The sequence below is a fragment of the Tachyglossus aculeatus genome, chromosome 3 (genome assembly GCF_015852505.1).
Source record: "Tachyglossus aculeatus isolate mTacAcu1 chromosome 3, mTacAcu1.pri, whole genome shotgun sequence".
Lineage (NCBI taxonomy): Eukaryota > Metazoa > Chordata > Mammalia > Monotremata > Tachyglossidae > Tachyglossus > Tachyglossus aculeatus.
Genome location: NC_052068.1, coordinates 33,480,398 through 33,499,994, shown reverse-complemented (window position 1 = coordinate 33,499,994; position 19,597 = coordinate 33,480,398). Strand labels below are relative to the sequence as shown.

The 19,597-nt window shown below is 46.1% G+C and overlaps 1 protein-coding gene and 1 non-coding gene across 5 annotated transcripts in view; one reads left to right on the top strand and one right to left on the bottom strand.

Moving 5' to 3' along the window:
• Positions 1 to 19,597, bottom strand: part of ZMIZ1 (zinc finger MIZ-type containing 1) — a 538,822-nt gene that overhangs the window by 77,899 nt on the left and 441,326 nt on the right. The window lies entirely within an intron of this gene.
• Positions 3,064 to 3,201, top strand: LOC119926032. The gene has a single exon (XR_005449950.1). It is a non-coding gene; the product is annotated as a small nucleolar RNA SNORA7 (small nucleolar RNA).

Genomic DNA, 19,597 nt, shown 5'->3' with positions numbered 1-19,597 from the left:
TGCTGCTAATCTATTTACCTGTTATGATATCCTGGTATTAGTTACAGCTTATCACCTCAGTAAATCACCTCCTCTTGCTAGGGAGCACGCTTAAAGGGGCAGCAGCAAACTGCTATTCATAGGCAGATGCCATTATTTACAGCTCCAAAGGCAGGTAAAGGAAGGGACAGGGGAGCAGCTGGATCATTTCAATAGTATTGCTTCTCAAGGGATGGCTGGGGGACCTACTGTTTTCTCGTTGCAGTAGATATTCAGTAAGAAGCTTGTCAGACTCCCTATTTCTTTATCTCTGCAATGGAAATATTAAAGGTGGACCAAAATTCAAGGGGCCTCTTTGGGGGGGAGGGAGAGGGAGAGAGAGAGAGAGAGAGCACACATGCACGCAAACATGTTTGTGCTGAACCAGAGGAGATCTGTGCAGGAGTTTTTTTATGGTATTTGTTAAGCACTTCCTATGTGCCAGTCACTCTACTAAGCACTGGGTAATAATAATAATGATGAATTTGTTAAGCACTTACTATGTGTGAAGCACTGTTCTAAGCGCTGAGGGGATACAAGGTGATCAGGTTGTCCCACTTGAGGCTCACAGTCTTAATCCCCATTTTACAGATGAGGGAACTGAGGCACAGAGAAGCTAAGGGGCTTGCCCAAGGTTACACAGCTGACAAGTGGCTGAGCCAGGATTCGAACCGATGACCTATGACTCCCAAGCCTGTGCTTGTTCCACAGAGCCAGGCTTGAACACAGTCCACACCTCACATTGGGATCACAGTCTTAATCCCCATTTTACAGATGAGGTAACTGGGGCACAGAGAAGTTGATTGATCTGTCCAAGGTCACACAGCAGACAAGTGGCTGAGTCAGGATTCAAAACCATGACCTCTGCCTCCCAAGCCTGTGCGCGTTCCACTGAGCCAGGATTGAACACAGTCCACACCTCACATTGGGATCATAGTCTTAATCCCCATTTTACAGAGGAGGCAACTGAGGCACAGAGAAGCTAAGTGGCTTGCCCAAGGTTACACAGCTGACAAGTGGCTGAGTCAGGATTCGAACCCATGACCTCTGACTCCCAAATCTGTGCTCGTTCCACAGAGCCAGGCTTGGACACAGTCCACACCTCACATTGGGATCACAGTCTTAATCCCCATTTTACGGAGGAGGCAACTGAGGCACAGAGAAATTACGTGACGTGCCGAAGGTCATGCACTACCGTGCCATAACTGACAAGTGGCAGAGCTGGGATTAGAATTCAGTTCCTTCTGACTCACAAGCCTGTGCTCTATCCATTAGGTCATGCTGAAGTGGTAGGTGAGCAGTTAGTAGAAGATGTGGGCCTATGGGTTCTGGAGTTATTAGAGGAACACCAGATTCATTCATCCATTCATTCAATCATATTTAGTGAGTGCTTACTGTGTGCAGAGCACTGTACTAAGCACTTGGGAAGTACAAGTTTGTGACATATAGAGATGGTCCCTACCCAACAACGGGCTCACAGTCTAGAAGGGGGAGACAGACAACAAAACTTGTGGACAGGTGTCAAGTCGTCAGAATAAATGGAATTAAAGCTAAATGCACATCATTTACAAAATAAATAGAATAGTAAATATGTACAAGATGGGGGCGTTACCAAGCAGATGGTGATACCCTGGGTCTTTGCCATGGCCGATGCTGCAGGGGGGGATGGGTGGAGACTTGGGCCAGTGCTCTGCCCAGAAAAGGTGCTCAGTGATTTTATATTGTACTCTCCCAAGCGCTTTGCACACAGAAAGTGCTCAATAAATACGACTGAATGAATAAACTGGCTTAGTGGACAGAGCACGGGCTTGGGAGTCAGAGGTCATGAGTTCTAATGAGCGCTCTGCCGCTTCTCAGCTGTGTGACTTTGGGCAAGTCACTTAACTTCTCTGGGCCTCAGTTCCCTCATCTGTAAAATGGGAATTACGACTGTGAGCCCCACATGGAACAACACTGACTTCTTTGTATCTACCCAGCACTTAGAACAGTGCTTGGCCCATAGTAAGTGCTTAACAAATACCAACATTATTATTATTATTGTTATTATTACTACCGATAAGACAGAAAATGCTCCTCAGGCCCAGAAAACCAAAACCCATCCCCGGCTAGTCCTGCTCAAGGTAGATTTCATTCATTCATTCATTCATTCAATCGTATTTATTGAGCGCTCACTGTGTGCAGAGCACTGTACTAAGCACTTGGGAAGTACAAGTTGGCAACATATAGAGACGGCCCCTACCCAACAGCGGGCTCACAGTCTAGAAAGGGGAGACAGACAACAAAACAAAACATGTGGACAGGTGTCAAGTCATCAGAATAAATAGAAGCAAAGCTAGATGCACATCATTAAAATTAATAGAATACTAGAATATGTACAAGTAAAATAGAGTAATAAATCTGTACAAACGTATATACAGGTGCTGTGGAGAGGGGAAGGATGTAGGGCGGGGGGATGGGGAGGAGGAGAGGAAAAAGGGGGCTCAGTCTGGGAAGGCCTCCTGGAGGAGGTGAGCTTTCAGTAGGGCTTTGAAGGGAGGAAGAGAGCTAGCTTGGCAGATGTGCGGAGGGAGGGCATTCCAGGCCAGGGGGAGGACGTGGGCCGGGGGTCGATGGCGGGACAGGCGAGAACGAGGTACAGTGAGGAGGCTAGCGGCAGAGGAGCGGAGGGTGCGGGCTGGGCTGGAGAAGGAGAGGTGGGAGGTGAGGTAGGAGGGGGTGACGTGACAGAGTCCCCAATCCCTCACCCTTGTAAGGGGAGTCAGAGTGGCTCTCCCCTTAAGGTGCAAAGAAGGGGAAGAAGGGAAAGCCTAGCCTAAATTGAGCCCCACGACCCTGAGGACCAGATTTAATCCGGACCTGAGCCTGGTAATGGGGGGCAGATGAGAAAGGGAAGCATTGGCTGTAAGACATTGTGGGGATCCAGTTGCCACCTAAACTGCTGGGGAACAGTTTCCTGAGGTGGCTGTGCTTGCATTGACTAAGCTCAATGTGGGCAGGGAATGTGTCTGTTATATTATTATATTGTACTCTCCCAAGCACTTAGTTCCCCTCTCAGGGTCGCACCTGGAGACTTTCCAGTCCTCTACCAGTCTCGGTTACAGGTGGGAGAGTCAAGCAGAGGCCTACCCATTCCATTCCTAGCTTGGCCAGTGGCTAGCGAGTGGAAGGCAATCTGCTACAAGTCAAAACTCACCCATGCTGGACAGCAGAGGCATGGGAGAGTCGAGGGTGGAAGCTCGAGTTTACTGTGCAGAAGGCAGAAATGGTAAACCACTTCCATATTTTTACCAAGAAAACTCTACAGGCATATTACCAGAATGATTGCAGATGGAGAGCGGGATGCTCTGGGAGAGATGTGCCCATGGTGCTGCTATGGGTCAGAAATGACTTGACAGCATAAGACAAGAAGCACTTAGTACAGTGCTCTGCACATCAATGCTCAATAAATACCACTGACTGACTGAACTCAAGTCTTTCCTATGCCTCAGTCCTTCGCTAAATTAGCCCTAATTACTCCTAAAATGGGAAGGGGGAGAGACTCAGGAGAGACCCAGGAGAACAGAGAAGCAGCGTGGCTCAGTGGAAAGAGCACCGGCTTGGGAATCAGAGGTCATGGGTACGAATCCCTGCTCCACCACTTCTCAGCTGTGTGACCTTGGGCAAGCCACTTAACTTCTCTGGGCCTCAGTTCCCTCATCTGTAAAATGGGGATTAAGACTGTGAGCCCCACATGGGACAACTTGATTACCTTGTATCCCCCAAACACTTAGAACAGTGCTTTGCACATAGTAAGGGCTTAACAAATACTATTATTATTATGGTGGCTGACTCTGCCCAAAGTGCCAGTACTATTCTGTCAACTCAAGCTTGTCCAGGCTTTCTAGAATATGGTGCCCCTGATGGCTAATTTAGTTAGTCAACAGTATTTATTGAGCACTTGCTGTATGCAGAGCACTGTACTAAGCGCTTGGGAGAGTAGAATATAACAGTATAACTGACACATTCTCTGCCCAAAATGAGGTTACAGTCTGGGCGGGGGGAGGTTTGCTAAATGGGGACTGTATGGAACTGGAATGGACAGCCTTTCTGCAATTCTTGCTTAGAACAAATAATGGCATTTATTGAGCTCCTACAGAATGCAGAGCACTGGATGAACGCTTGACCCATTCCCTGTCCACAAGGACCTTCAACTCGACATACCACAATTATTTTTATTATTATGAGTTGGGGAAGAGTGGGCGGAGGAAGTGGGATTTTAGGAGGGCTTCAACGATAGGGAGGGTAGATTTAGGGGAGAAGGGAGTTCGAGGTGCTGGGGCCAGCTTGAGAAGAGGGTGGAGTCGGGCCAGATGAGAATGGGGTGCAGTCAAGAGGAGGATGTGGATGGAGTAAAGAGGGCTATCTGTGATATTGGGGTGAGGAGAGCTAAGTGAACTGGGAAGAGCAGGTGGATTGAGTCTTGAAACCACTGGTAAGGAGGCTTTGCTTGATTATTAATCGTATCTATCAACTATGGAGTTCTTACTGTGTGCAAAGCACTGTTCTAAATGTTTAAGTATGTACTAAGCACTTAAGGACTGTACTAAGCGCTTAACACGGCTTGATGCAGAAGATGAAGGAACCACCGGATGGCCTGGAGGAGGAGTGAGTTGCGCACCCTGAGTTGGATCAGAAAGATGATCTGGGCGGCAGCGTGTACTTAAAGGGGCAGAGGCTGGGGGCAGAGAGACCCAGTGAGGAGGCGAGTACAACAGTCCAATCATGCTATGACAAGTGCTTGAACCTGCTCGGCGAGTGTCCGCCGGGAGGGGAAGGGGCGAAGCCGTGAAATGTTTCTGAGGTAAATGCGGCAGGTTGAGCAGGTAGATTGGATGTGAGGGCAGAATGCCAGCGAGGAATCAAGCTCGCCCTCTCTGAACTGGGCCAAGTCCTTTCCTGAGCTTTCAACTGGCACTGAATGGCGATCTTTTCCAGCCTCATGCAAAAAATGTTTAGCCTCAACAGCAAAAAAATCAGGGGAACCTAGGATTCTAATCTCTGAACTCACATCTGTTTCTAATCTTGTTCGTTTTGGGAAACAGTAATCGCTCAGATGCCAAAAGCAGAACTATGGAGAGGGAGGCTTTTAGGGAGTAAGAGAGGAGGCGAGAATTGGGAAAGATGAAATCTAGTTTGCTGCGATGTTGAGTAACTCCTGAATTAGCTCAGTGCTTTCCACCCCACCCCCCCAATCCTTTTTGTTTTCTTCCCCACCCTTCCCTAACCCACCTGAAAAAAAAAAAAAGAGATAAAATGTAGGAGAGGTGCTTGTTATTGAGGTATGCTAGGCTAGGGACAGTAACTAATGAAACAAGCATTGTGGCTGTAATTCCCATCACCCGGTGTCTGCAGTGAGCTTCGGCTCCAGTTATTTCTATTAATGGTATTTGTTAAACGTATACTATGTGCCAGGCACTGTACTAAGTGCTGGGTTAGATACCAGCGACTCAGGTTGGACACAATCCCTGTCCCACATGGGACTTGGTCATAATCCCCATTTTATAGATGAGTTAACTGAGGAACGGAAAAATTAAGGGACTTGTCCAAGGATACGCAGCACACAATTATTTATTCAAATTCAGTCCATCGTATTTATTTAGTGCTTACTATGGGCACTTGGGTGAGTAAACTACAACAATGTTAATAACAATGAATAACAATATTAATGTCAGTCTCCCCTCTAGACTTTAGGTTTGCTGGAGGCAGGGAACATTTCTGCCAACTCTGTTGTATGGTACGGTGCTCAGCACATAGTAAGCACGTAATACGATTGATTATTGTCCTCTCCCAAGCACTCAATACAGTGCTCTGCCCACAGTAAGCACTCAATAAAATATCACTGATGATTTTGATGAGACAGGTGGCAGAGCTAGTATTGGAACACAGGTACTCTAAGTCTCAGGCCCAGGCTCTACCTATGAGGCCACACTGCTTCTCCATTTAATTCTGTTTTCACTTCCACAGGGTGTCAAGATGGTAGTCTGTCTCTCCTCCTGCTCTCCGTGCATAACCATATAACCCCAAGTGCCCAGGTGGAAAGTTGCAGGGCAGGGCTGATACGGGATATAATAATAATAATAATAATAATAATAATAATAATAATAATAATAATAATGGCATTTATTAAGCGCTTACTCTGTGCAAAGCACTGTTCTAAGCGCTGGGGAGGTTATAAGGTGATCAGGTTGTCCCACGGGGGGCTCACAGTATTAATCCCTATTTTACAGATGAGGTAACTGAGGCACAGAGAAGTTAAGTGACTTGCCCAAAGTCACCCAGCTGACAATTGGCGGAGCCAGGATTTGAACCCATGACCTCTGACTCCAAAGCCTGTGCTCTTTCCACTGAGCCATGGTGGAACGTGGAGACTGAAAGAACATGGGCCACTGCAAAGCACGAGCCCCTCTAATATGACTGCAGGAAATGAGTGCCAATATTCCAAATTTAGCCATGCAGTTGGCACAAAAATGTCTCTCTCTCCTCCACTGAGCTCTTCCCTCGGAAGCTGCTGACGAGGGCATTACCAGGACACGGTGTGAAATCATGTCATGTGTTGATGCATCTTCACAATGCTTAGAACCGGCACTCAAGAATCAATTTTCAGCAGCAGCAACAGAGATGGCTGTGCCCCCCCGCCCCACTTCTGGTCAGCTCTTTCCCTCTCTCTCTGCCCTCCCCTTACCTAAGTGACATACAATTTCAACCCCTGAAAAGGAGACTGGGCTCAAGAGAAGCACAGTCTTCTAGACTGTGAGCCCACTGTTGGGTAGGGACTGTCTCTATATGTTGCCAACTTGTACTTCCCAAACGCTTAGTACAGTGCTCTGCACACAGTAAGCGCTCAATAAATACGATTGATTGATTGACTGAAGAGAAGGAAACACAGAGTTGGGAGGAGGGCAGAGGAGACGGGACACAAAGAGGTTTGGCTTTTTGGAACTGATTGACAGAGTGTGTTTTCCCCCTCCCCCTCCATTGTGGCCCTCCCAATTTCTCTCTTCTTCCAACAGGAGTGCTTTCCATTTATTAAGAATGACAAGCTGGGGGAGCAAAGGAGTGGGAAGAAATGTGCCCAAAACTTGCCAGGGCTCCGTAGGTGAAAGAATCACATGACCCTCTCATTCAGTTTTCTGCAGTCAACTTAGGGCAGCTGCCTGACAGGGACTGACATTCTTCAGGCTTTCTGTCTGCCTTATTTTTCTCCTGTCCTATCAGCTGTACATGAAGAGAGGCACCTTTTAAGCTGAGGACTGGGATTCACCCCGCATCTTAATCAATCAGTCAATGGTATTTATTTATCACTTACTGTGTGCAGAGCACTGTACTAAGCTCTTGGGAGAGTACAATGGAGTGGATGGATACATTCCCTGTCCATCAGGAGCTTTTAGTTTAGAGGGGGAGACAGATGATGGATATGTTCTTAAGTGCTGTGGAGCTTAGGGTGGGGTGAATATCCAGTGCTTGAAGGATATCGATTCAAGTGCAAAGATGACTCTTGCCCTCTTCCTCCCTTCAAGGTCCTACTGAGAGCTCACCTCCTCCAGGAGGCCTTCCCAGACTGAGCCCCCTCTCCCCATCCCCCCCGCCTTACCTCCTTCCCCTCCCCACAGCACCTGTATATATGTATATATGTTTGTATGTATTTATTACTCTATTTTATTTGTACATATTTATTCTATTTATTTTATGTTCTTAATACGTTTTGTTTTGTTCTCTGTCTCCCCCTTCTAGACTGTGAGCCCACTGTTGGGTAGGGACCGTCTCCACATGTTGCCAACTTGTACTTCCCAAGCGCTTAGTACAGTGCTCTGCACACAGTAAGCACTCAATAAATACGATTAAATGAAATGAAAAAATGAAATGACACAGAGGGAGGTAGAGGGAGTTGGGGGAAGAAATCATGGGGAGCAAAGGCTTGTGTGACCTGAGGAAACAAATATTCTTTCAAAGGTAGCAACTCCAAAATTACTAAATGAGGCTCAGACGTTATTTCTGCAAACAAAATCTTTGGAGAAGCAGCTTGGCCTAGTGGATACAGCACAAGCCTGGGAGTCAGAAAACCTGAGTTCTAATTCTGGCTCTATCACATGTCTGCTGTGTGACCTTGGACAAGTCACTTCACTTCTCTGAGCCTCAGTTCTCTCATCTGTGAAATGGGGATTAAGACTGCGAGCCCCATGTGGGGCACGGACTGTGTTCAACCTGATTATCTTGTATCTAGCCCAGTGCTTAGTAAGGTGCCTGGCACACTGTAAGCGCTTCAATACTAAAAGAGCAAATAAACAAAAAAATGCAAAACAACAATAGACAAGGGGCTGGGGAGAATATGCAGCTGGTCTCAGTTACCACAATTTCCAAAACAATGATCAGGCTCTGCAGGGCATCAGAATATGCTTAGTGATAGCGCTTTCCCTGTAAGACTATAAACGCCCTGTGGGCTGGGAACATGTCTACCAATTCTGTGCTATCATACACCCCCAAACACTTAGTATAATCATCATCATCAATTGTATTTGTTAGTACAGTGCTCCAGACACAATAAGTGCTCAATATTAAGACTACTGATTGTTCCTTCCCCACAACTTTCTCTCCTTTCGCCTGCCCCTCCCCATCCTTGATTTGCAAGGCAGCTGAAAACATAATAATGAGAAATACACGCTGTCTACATGTGGAGCACTGTGCTAAGGGCTGGGATAACGACAAAAAATCAGATCAGATAGTCCCTGTTCCTCATGGGGCTTATAGTCTAAAGGGACGGAGAACAGATAGTGTATCCCCAGGCTGGCTTAGTGGAAGGAACAAGGACTTGGGAGTCAGAGGCTGTGGGTTCTAACCCTGGCTCTGCCACTTGTCAGCTGGGTAACTTTGGGCAAGTCACTTCACTTCTCTGTGCCACAGTTACCTCATCTGTAAAATGGGGATTAAGACTGTGAGCTCCACATGGGACAACCTGATTATCTTGTATCTACCCCGTACTTAGAACAGTGCTTGGCACATAGTAATGCACTTAACAAATACCATCTTTTAATTATTATTATCCCCACTTTATAGAGGAGGAAAGTGAGGCACGGAGAGATTAGGTGACTTGACTGGGATAACACTGTAGCTGAGAGGCAGAACTCGGACTAGAACTCAGGTGTCCTGATTTCCAGGCCCGGGCTCATAACCCTGAGCCCCACTCCTGGATACTTTCTTAAATAATAATAATAATAATAATAATGATGGTATTTGTTTAAGCGCTTACTATATGCAAAGCACTATTCTAAGCACTGGGGAGATTACAAGGTGATTAGGTTGTCTCACGGGGGGGCTCACAGTCTTCATCCCCATTTTACAGGTGAGGTAACTGAGGCACAGAGAATTTAAGTGACTTGCCCAAAGTCACAGAGCTGGCAATTGGCAGGGTCGGGATTTGAACCCACGACCTCTGACTCCAAAGCCCGGGCTCTCTCCAGTGAGCCACGCTGCTTCTCTAAAGAGAAACCAAGTCCACCAGGAGCACTGGAGGGAAGCGGGGATGTCAGGAGGATGAAGGCCCAAGGCATATACAAGCAGGTATGGTGGGAGCAGGAGTTTTCTTAGGCTAGGGAAAAAGAAGAAGAGGGGAAGTACTAAGCTGTTTGTGTCCCATAGAGATAAAGCAAGGAGATCAGAGATGGGAGTGGACTGGAGAAATTACTCAGGGCTGACCAGAAGAAACAGCATGGCACCCTTCCTCACAAATCTAAGTGTCTCTGCCTTCTGCTAATTCACTTTTGTTCTGCCAGCTGTGGAGTGCTGGGCCCCGGGGTAGGTGCGTCTTTCTCATCCCCACCTTTCCCACTCAAAATCGACTTTGCAAAGAGCAGGTTTGCAGGTTTGACTCCTTGTCGCACGCAGACGCTGCTGTCACCGCCTAAGGAAGCCCTCCAGATGGAAACGGCCCCTTTAATAACAATAATAATGATGACATTTATTAAGCGCTTATTATGTACAAAGCACTGTTCTAAACGCTGGGGAGGTTACAAGGTGATCGGGTTGTCCCATGGGGGGGCTCACAGTCTTAATCCCCATTTTACAGGTAACTGAGGCCCAGAGAAGTTAAGTGACTTGCCCAAAGTCACACAGCTGACAATTGCCGGAACCAGGATTTGAACCCATGACCTCTGACTCCAAAGCCCGGGCTCTTTCCACTGAGCCACGCTGAGGGCAGGATGCCTCATTGGTTAGCGCACCCAGAGAAAAATCAGGTCCTGTCTCTCCTCGGGGATGGTAGATATGGGGGTTCGGAAACCCTGGTCGTTTTGGGGAGGAGAGACACTTCGATGGGAAAGGGTGCGCTTTTATTCCATAAAATAAGTTGGCAATTTTTTCGGGAATTCTGGAAGCCACCCCCTGCTTTCCAGCACATGAGGTTGGTAGTCCAAGAGCACAAGAGAGAGCAGACCGGTGGCCAGGAGAAGGTGAGCTGGGTTCCCAGGAACTCACACCTGGCCCAAGGAACTGAAAGTATCACGGCAAAGTAGCGTGGTCTATTGGAAAGAGCACAGGCCTTGGAGTCAGGGGACGTGGGTTCTAACTCCAACTCTGCGTGAGCTTGGGCAAGTCACTTTGCTTCTCTGTGCCTCAGTTTCCTCATCTGAACTATGGGGATTAAATCCTACTCTCTCCTACTTAGACTGTGAGCTCTATGTGGGATAGGGACTGTGTTTAGTGTGACAGTCTTGTATAATAATAATAATAGCATTTGTTAAGTGCTTACTATGTGTCAAGCACTGTTGTAAGTGCTGGGGTAGATGCATGCTAATCAGGTTGAACACAGTCCCACATGAGGCTCACAGTCCTAATCTCCATTTTACAGATGAGGAAACTGAGGCCCAGAGAAGTGAAGCGACTTACCCAAGGTCGAGCAACAGACAGGTGGTAGAGGTGGGATTAGAACCCAGGTCCTTCTGACTCTCAGATCCGTGCTCTATCCACTAGGCCATGTTGCTTCCACTTTAATTCCATTTTAATTCTCATTTATGAAAAATACAGATTCTATTATCATTCCAAATTTTCCCTTTCTAATCTTAGTATTACATTTTTTTTTTTTTACCCAGGACATTTCTTTACACCAAATTTCTATACTCCCATCTACCCCAGAACTTAGAACAGTACTTGGAACATAGTAAGGGTTTAATAAATACCGTGATTTTTATTAGTATTGTTATAGGTCACCATCCTCTCCTTGGGGCTCACCCTTTCTCCACCACATTTCAGGCAGTGTGGAGTGCAGTTCCTCAGAGGCCTAGGGAAATGCACATTGCTCTTTAGCTCTCAGGAGTTCTGCCTGTGCCTATTATTTCCTGGGTGATGTTGAAAAAATAAAAGAATGAAGTGGTGGTAATAACCTGTTTGACTTTCTTTTTATTCACTCCAGAAAGCTGAAAGCCAGACATGAGTCCTGGCAGTCTCTCTGGTGAGGTTGCCTGTAAAAAAAGCCCTCAGAAATAGAATAATGGCAAAACACCCCACTTGAAAATATCACTTCTCTTTTGCTATAGCACTAGCGCTGTGAGGCCACAGTAAGTTTAACTGGGCAGAAATAGTGGACTTTTCCACCTGGGAATGGATTCAATTTAACTGACTCCCAAATCTGAGAGAAGAGTCAGATGTGGGAGATGGATCTGAAGGTGCGTACATCTGTCGAAATTCCCTGTGATTTCCTTGGCAAGAGGGGGGAACCCCGATGGAGGTCGGCTTCAAGACAAACATAATCTCGGATGAGGGGGAGATTACAACCTTCTTGATGTTGACAGGATAATCAATCATTTATTGAGCACTTACTCTGTACAGAGCACCTGTACTAAGTGTGTGGGAGTTTACAATATCACAGTTGATAGACCCGTTCCCTACCTACCAGGAGGATAACTTTCAGATTAACACCTGGTCTAAGGGGCACGTACACAACCTGTGAAATCTTTACACAGTTGGTTCAACAACTAATAAAATTGTAAGTGAGTTCCTAGAAATGAAGCTAAGTGCATTTTGGGAATGGGGAAAATAACTCTCCCAAGAGGGAAAGACAGAAAGCCGGCAAGGGAATAAGGAATGAAACATGGCTATTATGGTTGGGAAAAGTCTAATATAGAGAGGATGAGGATATGTTTAAGGAAGCAGCTACATTTATCCTGGTAAAATCTAGGAATCAAACCGGGATGGATCATAGTTAAGCAGATATGAAGCTTGCGAAAAATGAAAGGGCTACATACATAAAGAGGTTACAAAGAGCTAGATGTGAGGTAGGATTGCAAGAATTATCAAATGATCTTCAGGAAGGGGACTCCAATATGTCAAAAGGAAACAAATGAGCATTAAAGATCAAAGAACACTTTAGCAGACTTAAAGTTTCCTCAAGAACAGAGAACAGATGAATGGAATGAAAAAGACACACACACACACACACACACACACACACACTCTCTCCCCCTCCTTCCCGGATCTTCCACATTTGTGATGAGAAGGGGCAGAAACAGGGTGTGAATGAAAGAGGAGTTACCTGTTTCACAAACCTGGAAGGAAATATTTGCCTGGTCTCTGACAAAACGTTTTTAAGGACCCAAAGAAGAGCAGAGCAAATAAGCCAGGCCATGGTAATAGGAGGTGAATTCTACCGCATGGCTATGATAGTTCCTTGAACAGAAACAGGGTATCTAATGTCTTTCGCCTAAAGGCTATTTGCTTGAAAGACTGATACGTGGGCAAGGGCTACCTTGGCAGGCAAAAGAATGGAAAAAAGTTACCGAGAAGCAGCAAGGCCTAGTGGATAAACCACAGGCCTGGGACTCAGAAGGACCTGGATTCTAATCCCAGCCCCACCACATTTGCTGGGTGACCTTGGGCAAGTCACTTAACTTCTCTGGGCTTCGGTTAATGCATCTGCAATATGGGGATTAAGAGTGTGAGCCTTATGTGGGACAGGGACTGTGTCCAACCTAAATTGTTTCTACCCAGTGCTTAGAACAGTGCTTAACAAGTACCATAATTTTCCAACCCTGAACACTGTGGTTAGCTTGGGCCTTTAACCCCTGAACTGGATCATCAAACTAAATGAAGGCAGGATTGTGTAATAATACTTAAGGACTTACTGCGTGCAGAGCCCTGTATAAAGGAATGGGAAAGAACATATAGGTGGGAATTAGACATGATCTCCATCCCTCAGCGGGGAGGGGGGAAGGGCTCACAATCTAAGATGATCTGATAATGCTCAGAAAGCCAGGAGTTCAAACAGGCCCGAGCTGATGACGCCCAAGGAAGAGCTCCACCTGATGATCTCCATTTCCATCAGGAGATGCAGCTGGAGAGTGAGCAGAGGACACACAAAATGGCATCCTACCACATGAGAAACCATAATGGCACCTCCTTTAGGGGACTGTTAACAAATGAGATGCATCCACCAGGTGTTGGTAAGGGAGTATCCTCAAACATTTATCCAATGTAGAGGGGTGAAGAGCATTCGGGAAACAACTCCAGCGCTTAGAACAGTGCTCCAGTGCTTAGAACAGTGCTTTGCACATAGTAAGCGCTTAATAAATGCCATTAAGAAAAAGCCACAGAACAGTGACAACAGGTTGATCTTTCCAAAATGCCGGCAGATGAAACATCTCCGGATAAACACCTGATGTTGGACAGTCCTCTCCCCTGAACAACCAGCTTGGAAGCAGACTAACAATTAGAGGTCTGTGAGCAACCAATATGTTAGTGACACAAGACTTCAAGAGGGGCTCCAGTAACAGGCAGCGTCAAGCAGTTCATGGCATTAGCCACATTTCTTAATAATAAGAAGAATAATGATGGCATTTATTAAGCGCTTACTATGTGCAAAGCACTGTTCTAAGCGCTGGGGAGGTTACAAGATGATCAGGTTGTCCTACGGGGGGCTCACAGTCTTCATCCCCATTTTACAGATGAGGGAACTGAGGCCCAGAGAAGTGAACTGACTTGCCCAAAGTCAAGATGGATGGATGGTCGGCTTCAAGACAAACATAATCTTGGATGAGGGGGATGGATGGATTTGAACCCATGACCTCTGACTCCAAACCCCGTGCCCTTTCCATTAAGCCACGCTGCTTGATGAAGGGGTGAGCTTTTATCAAGACCACTCACCATATTCACCTCACTCTTAGCCCTGCAGCACTTATGTACATATCTCCAATTTATTCACTTATATTAATATCTGCCTCTCCCACTAGATTGTAAGCGCTTGTGGGCAGGGAGCATGTCCTAAGCGCTGGTGCAGATCCAAGCTAAAAGAGTTTGCACACAGCTCACAGTTTTAATCCCCATTTTACAGATGAGGCAATTGAGGCCCAGAGAAGTTAAGTGATTTGTCCAAGGTCACACAGCAGATAAATGGCGGAGTTGGGATTAGAACCCAGGTCCTCTTGACTCCCAAGGCCCATGCTCTATCCACTAGACCCTGCTGCTTCCCTACTCTCCTAAGTGCATAATACAGAGCTCTGCACACAGTAGGCACTCAGTAATAACAATTATGATATTTGCTAAAGTCTTACTATGTGCCAGGCACTGTACTAAGCGGTGGGGTGGATATAAGCAAATCAGGTTGGACACAGTCCCTGTCCCACTTGGGGCTCACAGTCTTAATTCCCATTTTACAGATGAGGTAACTGAAGCACAGAGAAGTGAAGTGACTTGTCCAAGGTCACACAGCAGACAAGTGACGGAGCCGGAATTAGAACCCATGACCTTCTGATTCTCAGGCCTATGCTCTATCCTGCTACGCCACGTAAAATCAACTGACTGTTTGATTGAGAAGCGAAAGTCCCAAAGTGGAGAGGTGAAAAAGAGAATTCAGCCAGGATTCAGAAACTCCTGTCTCTGTTGGAGATTTATAATACTTTTTAAATAGTTTAAAAAGTGTTCCTTCAGGTCAGCTTCTGGTGACCAGGGCAGTTTGACTGGCCCTAACTAACCCACCCTAGTCAGGCCTGGGCTCGGAAGAGGCACCTTCTTTCACCCCGAACAAGAGTGTGGAGCATTCAGGAGTGGAAATAATATTGATTTGCACACTTTTGTGGAGCAGTGAATGGGACGAGGCACTGGAGGATACTAAGAGAAGTCAAAGTTCAGTTGACTTCAGGGAGTGGACGAGCATGTAACATGGAATAGAATGTGGGATAATTTTTATTAATGACATGTATATATCAATAATTCTATTTATAATGATGCTACTGATGCTTGATTACTTGTTTTTATGTCTGCATCCCCCCTTCTAGACCCTGAGCCCGTTGTGGGCAGGGATTGTCTCTGTTGCTGAATTGTACTTCCCAAGCATTTAGTATAATGCTCTGCACACAGTAAGCGCTCAATAAATACAATGAATGAATTGAATGAATTGAATTGAATGAATGAGTGGACTTTTTAAAAAGGGGAGGACTGAGGCCTGACAGAGTGAAAAGGGAAGGGCATGCCATGGGAAGGGGAATGATGTGAGGTGATGGCAGACGCAGGAAGATTGAGTCGGTGGGGTGGTGAGAAAAATCCTCACAGAACAGATTCTGCATCCAATCACTAATATTTATTAAGTGCTTACTTTGTGCAAAGCACTGGACTAAGCACCTGGGGCACTACAACAGAGATGGAGCTTACAATCTAGTAAACCAACTTTAGGGAAATTTGGTGTAGAAGGATGAAATGGGAAGGGAGGGAAGGTGAAAGGGAGGGCTGAGAGAAGGAAGGGTGGGAGAGGGGAAGGGAGGAAGGCAGTAGAAATGGGAAGAAGAGAGGGAAGGAGGAAGAAGGAGAGGAAGTTGAGAGAGGGACGGAAAAAATGCTAGGTCTACGACCAGCACTGTGACTTCCCACAGCATGCCTCTGAGCCTCTCAGGGCTTCCCATCTTTCTTTCAATACAGGATTTTCCTAAATCCGTAACCAAAAGCCCAGTGTAACCAAAAACCAAAGTTTCATACCTAAAAGAAGAGGGTGCCAATTGGCCTATTCTAAATAGGCTCCAATTTCAAAGCTCCCTGGCATGAAGAGGGAGGAACACGCAGGAGTGCCTGGCTTTTTTCCTAGTGGGCTACACACTACTGTGGGCACACAACAACCGCCAGAGCTCCAGAAGGGGCTGCGTGTTGGTGATAAATCAGTCGTGAGCCCACTGTTGGGTAGGGACCGTCTCTATATGTTGCCAAATTGTACTTCCCAAGTGCTTAGTACAGTGCTCTGCACACAGTAAGCGCTCAATAAATATGACTGAATGAATGAATGAATAAATCCATCACATTTATTGAGCATTTATTTTGTGCAGAGCACTGTACTAATCAATCGTATTTATTGAGTGCTTACTGTGTGCAGAGCACTGTACTAAGCACTTGGGAAGTACAAGTTGGCAACATATAGAGACAGTCCCTACCCAACAGTGGGCTCACAGTCTAGAAGGGGGAGACAGAGCTTGGGGGAGTAATAATAATGATAATAATGGCATTTATTAAGCGCTTACTATGTGCAAAGCACTGTTCTAAGCGCTGGAAGGTGACACAAGGTGATCAGGTTGTCCCACGTGGGGCTCACAGTCTTCATCCCCATTTTACAGATGAGGTAACTGAGGCATGGAGAAGTGAAGTGACTTGCCCAAAGTCACACAGCTGACAATTGGCAGAGCCGGTATTTGAACCCATGACCTCTGACTCCAAAGCCCATGCTCTTTCCACTGAGCCACACTGCTTCCCCGTACAATATAACAGAGTTGCTAGACATGTCCCCTGCCCACAACAAGCTTACAGTCTAGAGGAATAGAGTGGGAGGGGTTTCTCCTGTAGGACTGTTAGTGAGGAGAAGGCTACAGGTTAGCTCATCAGTAATGTTCCAACTTTAGGTGGGTCACAGAGGGAAATTTTAAAAACTCATCTTCACTTCTGTTTTGCTCTGGGAACTGCCCCAACTACTGTGTCCCTCCTTTGGATCATAAATATTTTAGGAGAAATTATTCCACTTGCTTCAGAGCCAAACACCGTGTTTTGTTTCTTGCATACCTGCTCTGCTCAATATTCCAGAAACAGGGCCCAAATAACTCCTTACCTGACCTCGTTCTCGCCTGTCCCGCCATCGACCCCCGGCCCACGCCATCCTCCGGGCCTGGAATGCCCTCCCTCTGCCCCTCCGCCAAGCTAGCTCTCTTCCTCCCTTCAAGGCCCTGCTGAGAGCTCACCTCCTCCAGGAGGCCTTCCCAGACTGAGCCCCTTCCTTCCTCTCCGCCTCGTTCCCCTCTCCATCCCCCCCATCTTACCTCCTTCCCTTCCCCACAGTACCTGTATATATGTATATATGTTTGTACATATTTATTACTCTATTTATTTATTTATTTATTTTACTTGTACAGATCTATCCTATTTATTTTATTTTGTTAGTATGTTTGGTTTTGTTCTCTGTCTCCCCCTTTTAGACTGTGAGCCCACTGTTGGGTAGGGACTGTCTCTATATGTTGCCAATTTGTACTTCCCAAGCGCTTAGTACAGTGCTCTGCACATAGTAAGCGCTCAATAAATACGATTGCTTGATTGATTGACCAAAGAAAAAAAAATTAAGCTGCCTCGGTGGCTCTTTTCTCATTCACTGGAACAGTCTCCTCTCAAAAGGGAAGCGAAGTTGTCAGGTTAAATCCAGGGGCACCCTGAATAGTACCAAAACCCGTTGCAATAAAACCACCGGTTCCCCTGCCGCCATGGTGACCCTACAGTGACTCTCTAGGGGCCGGGATGGACACAGGGAAGCAGTGTTGCCTAGCGAACAGACCTCAGGCCTGGGACTCAAAAGGACCTGGGTTCTAGTCCCGGCTCTGCCACTTGTTTGATGTGTGAACTTGGGCAAATCTCTTAACTTCTTTATCCACTCAATCGTATTTATTGAGCGCTTACTGTGTGCAAAGCACTGTACTAAGTGCTTGGGAAGTACAAGTTGGCAATATATGGAGACAGTCCCTACCCAACCACGGGCTCACAGTCTAGAAGAGGGAGACAGACAACAAAGCAAAACATGTGGACAGGTATCAAGTCATCAGAATAATCTTTACATTTTAAATCCCCACATAATAATAATAATAATTATAACAATTATGGTATTTGTTAAGTGCTTACTATCTGCCAAGCACTGCTATAAATGCTCGGGTAGTTAATACAGGCCCTGTCCCACATCATCATCATCATCATCATCAATCGTATTTATTGAGCGCTTACTGTGTGCAGAGCACTGTACTAAGCGCTTGGGAAGTACAAGTTGGCAACATATAGAGACAGTCCCTACCCAACAGTGGGCCCACATGGGACTCGCACTCTATTTCCCACTTTACATATGAGGGAACTGAGGCACAGAGCTGTCAAGTGACTTGCCCAACACAGCAGACATGTCTTTAGCAGAGCCAGGATTAGAATCCAGGTCCTTCCTACACCCAAGCCCTTGCTGTAAGATGTGATGCTATTTTACAATCAAATTACTTCCCTGAATTCTTCCAAGAGGCTGAATAAATGTTTCCCTCAGACTAGCCCAAGTTTTAAGTGTGATACGGAACTTTCTTTCCTACTACCTCAAATTAAAGCAGCATTAATTGTAAAAATGATAGGATTTATTAAACGCCTCGGTTATCTCATCTGCAAAATGGGGTTGAAGACTGTGACCCCAGTGTTTACAACAGTGCCGGGCACATAGCAAGCGCTTAACAAATACCATAAAAAAACAGCCCTTGAGTGATCTCAAGCTGCCAACAGATTCAGTCCTATCCAATCATATTTACTGAGCGCTTACTGTGTGCAGAGCACTGTACTAAGCACTTGGAAAGTACAATTCAGCAATAAAGAGAGAATCCCTGTCTACACCGGCCTTACAGTCTATAAGTGGGGAGACAGACATCAAAACAAGCAGGCATCAATATAAATAGAATTATATATATTTATATGTACATCAAAATAAGTAAACAGGCATCAATATAAATAGAATTAAAGATATATACATATATACACAAGTGCTGTGGGGCAGGGAAGGGGTTGTAGAGCAAACTGATGAGTCGGGGTGGAGGGGAGGGGGAGCTGAGGAAAGGGAGACAGTCTGGGAAGGCTTCTTGAAGGAGGTGAGCCTTCAGAAGGACTTTGAATCAATCAATCGTATTTATTGAGCGCTTCCTGTGTGCAGAGCACTGTACTAAGCGCTTGGGAAGTACAAGTTGGCAACATATAGAGATGGTCCCTACCCAACGGTGGGCTCACAGTCTAGAAGGGGGAGCGGGGAAGCGGGGAAGTGTGATTGTTGGGTGGATTTGAGGAGGGAGGGCGTTCCATGCCAGAGGTAGGACGTGGGTCAGGGGTCCACGGCGGGACAGGCAAGAACGAGGCACAGTGAGAAGGTTAGCACCAGAGGAGCTAAATGTTTTGGAGAGTATGAAATAACTGATACACTCCCTGTCCACAACAAGCTTACAGTCTACAGGGGCAGACAGATGGTAATATAAATACATATATAAATATATAAATTAGAGAAGCAGCGTGGCTCAGTGGAAAGAGCACGGGC